The following is an 8,942-nucleotide window of genomic DNA, read 5'->3' as shown; positions in this document are numbered from 1 at the left end:
TGCTGAGTTAATTGAACCCTATCTAACAAGCCCTAGATAGAGTGAATGTGGAGAGAATATTTCCTATCGTTGGATAGTCTAGGACCAGAGGGCACAGCATTAGAATAGAAGGATGTCCCTTTAGAATAGAGATGAGGAGGGATTTCTTTAGCTAGTGGGTGACAAATCTGTGGAATTTATTGCCACAGGCCAAGTCATCAGGTATATTTAAAGTGGAGGTTGATTGGTTCTTGATTAGTAAGGGCATCAAAGATCACAGGAAGAAGACCGGAGAATTGAAGGAGATAATAAATCAGCTATGGTTGAATGGCAGAGCAGAATTGATGGGCTGAATGGCCTAATTATGCTGCTATGTTCCAAGATTATTCCAAGATGGAAGTGCAACGCAGTTTGCAGCAGCCACTCCAGAGCCGATTATCTGTTATTTGTGAAGTGGGGTGCCGTACACAATCATAATCAATTGAAAACGGACGTGGGAGCACGGAGGAATATTGGGAAATCTCCAGGAAGACCTTCTTCGTTGCTGCTGCTGCTGTGAGATCCAGGACTCTGCTGAGAAGAACAGGCCCCCAGTCCTCGGGGTTGCGTTGCCAATGGCCGTTGGCAGGGGCGTCTTAATACGCTCAGCAGAGGATGGTGCTCGGAGAAGCGGTGCCGGAGGGGATGGTTGGAGGCTCAGAGGTTCGATGGACTCTGAGTCCGCTGCAGTCGGAGTGCTTTCGGTGTGTGCTGTGTCTGTGAGGCTGAGTCGAACGGCGCTGTGGAAGTCCATAGCGGGGGTATTCTGTTGGGACCCTGGGGACTTGTGGAAACTGTGTGGAGATTTCTTTTGAACTTATAGTCCTTCAACATCTTTGGACTATTTTTACTGTGCCCATGGTCTTTTTTTTTAATCAATTATGCTATTGTTTGCACTGTTGTAACTATGTGGTTTTGTGCAGGTCTTGTAGCTTTAGTTTTTGGTCTTGTTTTGTCTGGTGGATTTGGAGCTCCTTTCCAGGGAACCTGCTAAGACGGTAGCGCGATATTAATACGCAGCAGGCTCTCCGGACTCTGGATTGGGGATTGCCAAACGTTATGTGGATTTTCTGGTGTAGTCTGTTTTGTCGTGTGCTTTTGTGATATCATTCTGGGGGAACGTTGTCTCATTTTTTAACTGCATTGCATTTGTGGTTTCTAAATGACAATAAACTGAATCTGAATCTGAATGTCTTATGGTATTAATAAAATCCAACCTCAATAATGAATCCCTCCATTTATTTCGCACCTCAAGTGAAGCCAAACATGTTAAGGTTCTCCACAAGAGTACAAGGATCTAGGCTGAGAGGGATTGCCACATTATCCTTTCTGTTGGACATTAATGGAAGGTGTGATCTTCGATTCATCTCAGTCATCCCAAGACACAATGAAGCTACAGAGAAAGTGCAGTACAGATAAACAATAAAGTAAAAGATCATAATGAGGTAGATTTTGAAGTCAAGAGTCCATCTTATCGTACAAAAGATCCATTCAAGAGTCTCAATATAGTGGGATAGAAGCTGTCCTTGAGTCTGTTTGTAAGTGCTTGCAGGCTTTTGAATCTTCTGCCCAATGGGAGAGGGGAGAAGAGAGAGTGTCTGTGGTGGGAGGGATCTTCGATTATGCTGACTGCTTTACTGAGGCAGTGAGAAGTCTAGACTGAGGCCTTGGAGGGATGGCTGGTTTCTGTGCTTACTGAGCTGTGTCCACAACTCTGCAGCCTATTGTGGTCACATGCAGAGGAGCAGCCATACCACATTGTGAAGCATCCAGATAGAATTTGTCCATGGCGCATCAATAAAAATTAGTAAGGGTCGACGCGGATGTGCTGAGTTTCTTTAGCATTCTGAGGAGGTAAGGACACTGGTGTGCTTTCTTGGCCATGACATCAGCATAGTTGGACCAGGATAGGTTCACTCCCCACCCTCAACACTGTTGATGTAGACAGGGCCATGTGCACTGCCCCACTTCCTGAAGTCAATGACCACCTCTTTTGCTTTGTTGATTGACACTGAGGGAATTGGGAGAAGATCAAGAGAAAGGGGGGTTTCTCCCTGATAGTTTGGGCAAAGCCTATCCAAACATCATTGGTAAATAAGGATATCTGATGAACACTGGGATCTTTCTGTGTGAAAATTGGTTGCCGTGCTTCACACTTTGTAGCGTTGACTGTAGCTCAAATGTTAATTGCAAAACACAATGAGACACCCCAAGGTTGTGAAGGTATTATTGAAAGGCAGGTTGAGCACAGATTAACGTTTAAACTCACTCTAATGTGACTCTGTTAACCTCATATGAAGCCCATTATGAATATCTCTTTCGTTCCAATTACTGTAGCTATCAACTTGGCTTTCAGTATTGAGAATAACTGGACAGAAATCTCATGAACAGAAGTGCTCTTTCAGTCTAAACAGGGCTGTGGAACAACAGGCTCAACCCAATAAAGAGTCAGTCCAACGATGATGTCAGCAAGATCTTCAAAAGAACATATGAACCTACCCCACTGTTCAATCAGATCATGAAGTCAGTTTCATCGTTAATCCCACCTAGCCCAAAGGGGAAGTCAAGGGAACACACACCAGTCCTTATTGAAGGATCAGCAGTGGAAACGGTGAGCAGTGTCAAGTTTCCCGGTGACAACATTTCTGAAGATCTGTCCTGGGCCCAAGGTGTTGATGCAATTACAAAGAAGTCGCAACAATGGTTATATTTCACTAGGAGTTTGAGGGAATTTCATCTGCCACCAAAGACGGGCAAGTTTCTGCAGATGTCCTGTGGGGAGCATCCGTCAGGTGTGGAGGGGCCACTGCTCAGGATCCATCGCGGGCTCTAGCCGCCCCGTCATTGAGCACGTCTTCAAAAGGTGATGCCTCAAAAAGGCAGCATCAGCCATTAAGGACCCCCATCACCCCGAGCCTGCCCTCTTCTCATTACTACCATCAAGAAGGAGGCACAGGAGCCCGAAGAAAAACACTCAGTGTTTTAGGAACAACTTTTCCCTTACGCCATCAGATTTCTGAATGGACAATGAGACACGTACACTACCTCACTTCCTTTTGTTCTCTTTTTGCACTACTTATGTTTTAACTTTATATAAATACGTGCTTTACCAGTTGTAGCTTTATGGGAGGGTGACAAAGAGAAAGCAACTGTTGAAAAAAACTCACATGAAATCTCAGCTAGAGTTTGTCAGAAGGCATGCGTGAGACTGAAGTCAGCTGGAAGACGGTTCTATGGTCTGAAGGAACCAATATTGAGCCTTTTGACCATCAGACTAAATGCTGTGTTTGGCACAATTAGAGACAAATCTATGGTAGTGCAAGTGGTGGTCCATGGTGTTTCATTGCTGAGGTAAGGTTTAGGTTGTGCAGCTTGGTTCAAGAACTGATGGTTGTAGGAAAATGGCTGTTCCTGACCTTGGTGATGTGGGACTTCTGGCTTCTGTACCTCCTGGGTTTATGCTCAGTATAAGTCTCCTATTAGCTGGACAATTTTCTGTCAATGTCCACGTTTGCTTGTTCTAAAGAAAGAAAAGAAAGGACACCAAAAACAGAAGAGGTTCTGCAGATGCTAGAACCCCAAAGCAACACAGAAAGTGCTGAGGGAGCTCAGCAGTGAGACAGCATCTATGGAGAGCATAAACTGTCAACATTTCAGGACAAGACCCTTCAACAAGATTGGAGAGGAAGGGGGAAGAAGCCAGAATAAGAAAGTGGAGGGAGGGGGATGGAGGAAGCTGGCAACTGATAGGTGAGAGGACTTGACGGGGAAAGTGGATGAGGGTTTTGAAGAAGCTGAGAGGCGACAGGTGGAAAAGATAAAGGGCTGAAGAAGCAGAAATCTGATAAGGGAGGAAAACGGACATAGAAGAAAGGGAAAGAGGAAGGGAACCAGACAGAGGTGATGGGCAGGTGGAGAAGAGAAGGGATAAGAGGGGAGCCAGAATAGGCAATGGGAAATGAGTGAAGGGGGAGATGAGAGAGGTATGGAGGGCTATGGTCCAGGTATGGGTCCATGGGGCTAAGCAGACTAACAGATGGGCTGAAGGGCCTGCTTTTGCACTGTAGTGCTGTATGATTCCAAAACAATAAATAAATCAACCTGTAGATATTCTCTCCAGGCATATTAATTCTTAAATCCCAACACCTGGGCTTTATATTCCATTTACCTCACTTACCACTATCATCACAGTTCTCTATTTCAGTTTGCCTCTGTCTCTGAAAACAGTTCTAATCGTTAGGAAAAATGTTTCTTGGTAAGTTGTCTAAACAGTTTGAGGATTTAGAAGTGTGGCTAATTTTTATTCCCTGGAAGAAATTCTTTAAAATAAGTAACTTATTGCCAAAGGGGTGGAAAAGCAAAATGAAAGATATTTAGTGAGATTGACAGTTTAAAATTTCCCCTCCCTTTCTTTCTTTTCTACTCTCTCAATCTCTCTCTCCTCCTCTCTCTATCTCTCTCTTCCTCTCTTTTCTCCCCCTCTCTCCCTCTCTCTCCTCTCCCTCTTCCTCCCCCTCCCTCCCTCCCTCCCTCCCTCTCTCTCTCTCTCTCTCTCTCTCTCCCCCCCTCTCTCTCTCTCTCTCTCTCCCCCCCCCTCTCTCTCTCTCTCTCTCTCTCTCTCTCTCTCTCTCTCTCCCCCCCCCCCCCCCTCTCTCTCTCTCTCGCTCTCCCTCCCTCTCGGTGCTCTATCAGATCAGATTACATGAGCTCCCTGAACCTGCACCTGGATATACACCACAAGCAGCCATCCATCTTCTTCACTGTCAACACAGAGCAGGCCCCCGACAGCACGATCAGTGCGCAAGTATGGGAGCAGATAAACCAGCCTGGATCTAACTAAACGTAAAGGGACTTGGTTGCAATTAGACTTGATGTGACCACATCCCTTCTCCCTTTCTCCTCCTCTCTCTCCCTCTCCCTCTCCTTTGCTCTCTCCTCTCTCCCCATCCTCCATCTCTCTCTGTCACTGCCTCTGTCTCTCTCCCTCCCTCTCTCTCTCTCTCTCTCCCTACTCTTCCCCTCTGCCCTCTCTCTACCTTTCCCTCTAACTCCATCTCTCTCTCTTTTCTTTGTCTTCTTTCTCTCTTTTCCTCTCTTTCTCTTCTTTCCCCTCCTTCTCCCTTCCTCCCTCTCTCTCTCTGTCTCTTTCCTTCACTCCCCCATCTCTCTTTCTCTCTCTCTCCCTTGTTTTCTCTTTCACTCTCCATACCTCTCTCTCTCTCTTTTCCCCTCATTCCCTTCTCTCCCCTTTACTCTTCCCTTCTGCCACCCTCTCTACTCTCCCTCCATCTTTCCCTCTTTTCTCGCCGAAGCTCTCTCCCTTTCTTTCCCTCTCTCTCCCACTGTTGTTCCCTATCTCCCCTTCCTTCACTCTCACTCCTTTCTCTCTCCCTCTCTTACTCTCTCTTTCCCTTGTCTTACTCCCCTCTGCCCTCAGTCTCTTCCTCTTCTTCCCTCTCTCCCCCTTCCCCTCTCTCTCTCCCTCTCTCTCTCTCTCTCTCTCTCCTCCTCCTCCTCTCCTCTCCCATGTGCAGACTGAGAGTCCATTCTCAGAGACTCAGAGTTGGGCAGTTTGTTCTCAGTCTAACAACGCCCCTGAGACGGGAGTAGTAGAGGCCAGTGATGGAAGGGACGATCCTGCGTCCGACCCCAGGAGGCTAGTCCCTGATAGCACTTCCACGCATTCCCACACTTGTTGGTGCACCTGGACCACAGCTGGAGCTGCACAGCTCATGGGGATTCACCACAGATCATGTCCCCTGTCTTCGCAGTGAGTGCTCTCCAGAGGTCACCCCAGTACAAATGTACAGGCCGTACTCTGCCTCCGCCAGCAGCCCTCTCCAGTTTGACATTGCGTCACGTGGATTCTTTAACACTACGTCTTTACATCCACAGCTATCTCTCACTTTCCTTTCCTGTTTCTGTCCGAGTGTAGCGTTTGATTGTAGTGAGGCGATTTGAGAATATTAGCAAGTTTTCAAAGGCTATGATGATGCAGTTACGTATTTTTACTCTGTTCGTTATTTATTTATGCTTGCATTGATATTTATTTGGAGATACAATGTGGAAGAGGCCCTTACAGGTAATCTATTTCACCCTAGTGTAATCACAGAACATGACCAGCAAAGATGTAAGTAAGGTTGAAAGAGTATAGAGAAAGTTTCCAAGCATATGCTATGCTGGAAGGCCTGAGTAATAAGGATGGATTAATAGGTTAGATTTTATTCCTTAGAATGTAAAAGATCGAGAGGAGATTTGATAGAGGTATACAAAATTCTGAGTGGTATAGGTAGGGTAAATGCAAGCAGGCTTTTTCCACTGAGGTTGGATGGGACTACAACTAGAGGTCATGGGTTAAGGGTGAAAGGTGAAATGTTTAAGGGGAAACATGAGGGGAAGCTTCTTCACTCGGATGGTGAGAGTGTGGAAATAGTTGCAGAAGTGATGGATATGAGCTCAACGTTTAAGTGAAGTCTGTTTAGGTACATGGATGGTAGGGGTATGGAGGGCCATGGTCTCGATGCAGGTCAATGGGAGTAGGCTGTTTAAATGGTTCCATATACTGGATGGGCTGAAGGGCCTGTTTCTATGCTGTACTGCTCTATGACCGATTAACTCACTAACCGGTGTGCCTTTAGACTGTGGGAGGAAACTGGAATACCCAGAGGAAACCCATGTGGTCTTGGAAAGAATGTACAAACTCCTTACAGGCAGCACTGAAACTGACCTCTGAATTCCAACCCTGAGCTGTAATAGTGCTGTGCTAACCGCTACACTACCATGGCTTAAACTTTGTTAGATCTTCTCTCATTGCTTAGCACAGACAGATGTACAGTATATATATATGGCAATAGGAGCAGAATTGGGGCATTGGGCCCATCGAGTCTTCTCCGTCATTCCATTTATTATCCCCCCCCAACCCTATTCTCCTCCCTTCACCCCGTAACACTTGACGCCCTGACTGATCAGGCACCTGTGTACCCAATGATTCAGCATCCACATCTGTCTGTTGCAATGGAGGAATGTGAACTTTCACCCCACAGATAAAGTTTAGCTTTATTTTTTTGCAGGTATACTAATGTCAAAACGTACAGTTAAATGCGTTGTTTGCGCCAACAACCAACATGGAAAGGAAATGAGGATGTGAAAGTGTTGACTGCCCACATAGAATGCCCACAACTTACTAGACCTAACCTGTATTCCTTTGGATGGTGGGAGGAAACCCGGGCACCTGGAAGAAACCTACACGTTCATGGAGAGAATGTACAAACTCTTCACAGTCAATGGGGGGTCTGAACCCAGACTAGCGATTGTTGGCACTGAAGTGTTGTGCCATACGCTGCTCACCCTGCTGAGTTCCACCAGCAGATGGTTTGTTGCTCCTGTAGATGAAAGCTGAAGATCTGAGGAGTGGGAAGGCAGCAAGAAAAATCTGGGGAAGGGAATTGAGGCATGGAGAGTTCTGGTGGAGAAAGGTGGGGAGATCAACTCCTCTGACAGTGAGCTGGCAGTTCAGGCAACCGTTCAGTGGCCTCTTTATTAGATCCACCTGTATACCTGCTCATTAATGCAAATTAATTACAATTAATGTATACAAGCATGCAGACATGGTCAAGAGGTTCAGTTGTTGTTCTGATCAAACATCAGAATGAGGAAGAAATGTGATCTAAGTGAGTCTGACTGTGGAATGAATGTTGGGTACCTCAGGAAGAGCTGATCTCCTGGGATTTTCAGACTAGGGTTTACAGAGAATGGTGCAAAAAACAAAAAAAAACAGCCAGTGAGTGGCAGTACTGTGGGTGAAAATGCCTTTTTAATGAGAGAGGTCAGAGAAGATTAACTAGACCAATTCTAGCTGACAAGAAAGTGACAGTAACTCAAATAACCTGCAGTGGCGTGCAGAAGAGCATCTCTGAATGTAGAATCTGTCGAACTTGGAAGTGGATGGGCTACAGCTGCAGAAGGCCGTGAACATACCTTCCCTTAGAAGGCACCACATAAAGTGACCATGTGTCTGTTGGGGCTTAAGAACAGCAGCGTGGACGTGGTAACCAGGGGGTAATCTAACAGTTATTAACCAACAGCAAACAATTCAAACAGATGTCACAGGAAGAATTAAATTAGCTGACAGGTTAAATTAGCAAGCAAACAATGGCTGATGACATGTTAATGTTACACAGAACGGAATCATTTTTTAACAATTAGAGTCATACAGTCACACAGCACGGAAATAGGCCATTCGGCCCAGTACATACTTGCCGAACAATTGTCTTTTTGAACAGGTCCCACTTGCCTCTGTTTGGCCCATATCCCACTAAACCTTTTCATCCAGTCTAAAAGCCTGTTATACATTGTAATTGGACCCTCCTCTTCCATTTCTTCTGGCAGTTCGATTCATTTATTCGCCAACCTTGGTGTGGAAAATTTGCCCCACAGCTCTGTTTCAAACCATTCATCTCTCACCTTCAACATGTGCCCTCTAGTTTTAAGTTCCCTAACCTGGGAAAAGAAGACTGACCACCTACCTTAACCATGCTGCATAAGTTTTCATAGAGTAATAAAGTCATACAGCACTACAGCATGGAAACAGGCCCTTCAGCCCATCTAGTCCATGCCATGCTGTTATTCTGCTTGGTTCCATTGACTTGCACCAGGACCACAGCCCTCCATCCCCCTCCCATCCTTGTACCTATCAAAATTCTCTTCAATGTTGCAGTCAAACCTGCTAAAATTTGTTTCACACTTACCCGACTTCCCCCCTCAGGTTTCCTTTAATATTCATCTTTCACCTTGACTTATGACCTCTAGTTCTTACCCCTCATAATTTTTTATGCCTTTAGCAAATCTCCTTTCACTCTCCTATGCTCCAAGGAATTAAGTTCCTATAACCCAGGTCTTCAAGACCCAGTGACATCCTTGTAAAC

Source organism: Hypanus sabinus, chromosome 9 (genome assembly GCF_030144855.1).
Source record: "Hypanus sabinus isolate sHypSab1 chromosome 9, sHypSab1.hap1, whole genome shotgun sequence".
NCBI lineage: Eukaryota > Metazoa > Chordata > Chondrichthyes > Myliobatiformes > Dasyatidae > Hypanus > Hypanus sabinus.
This window is presented reverse-complemented; position numbering follows the sequence as displayed.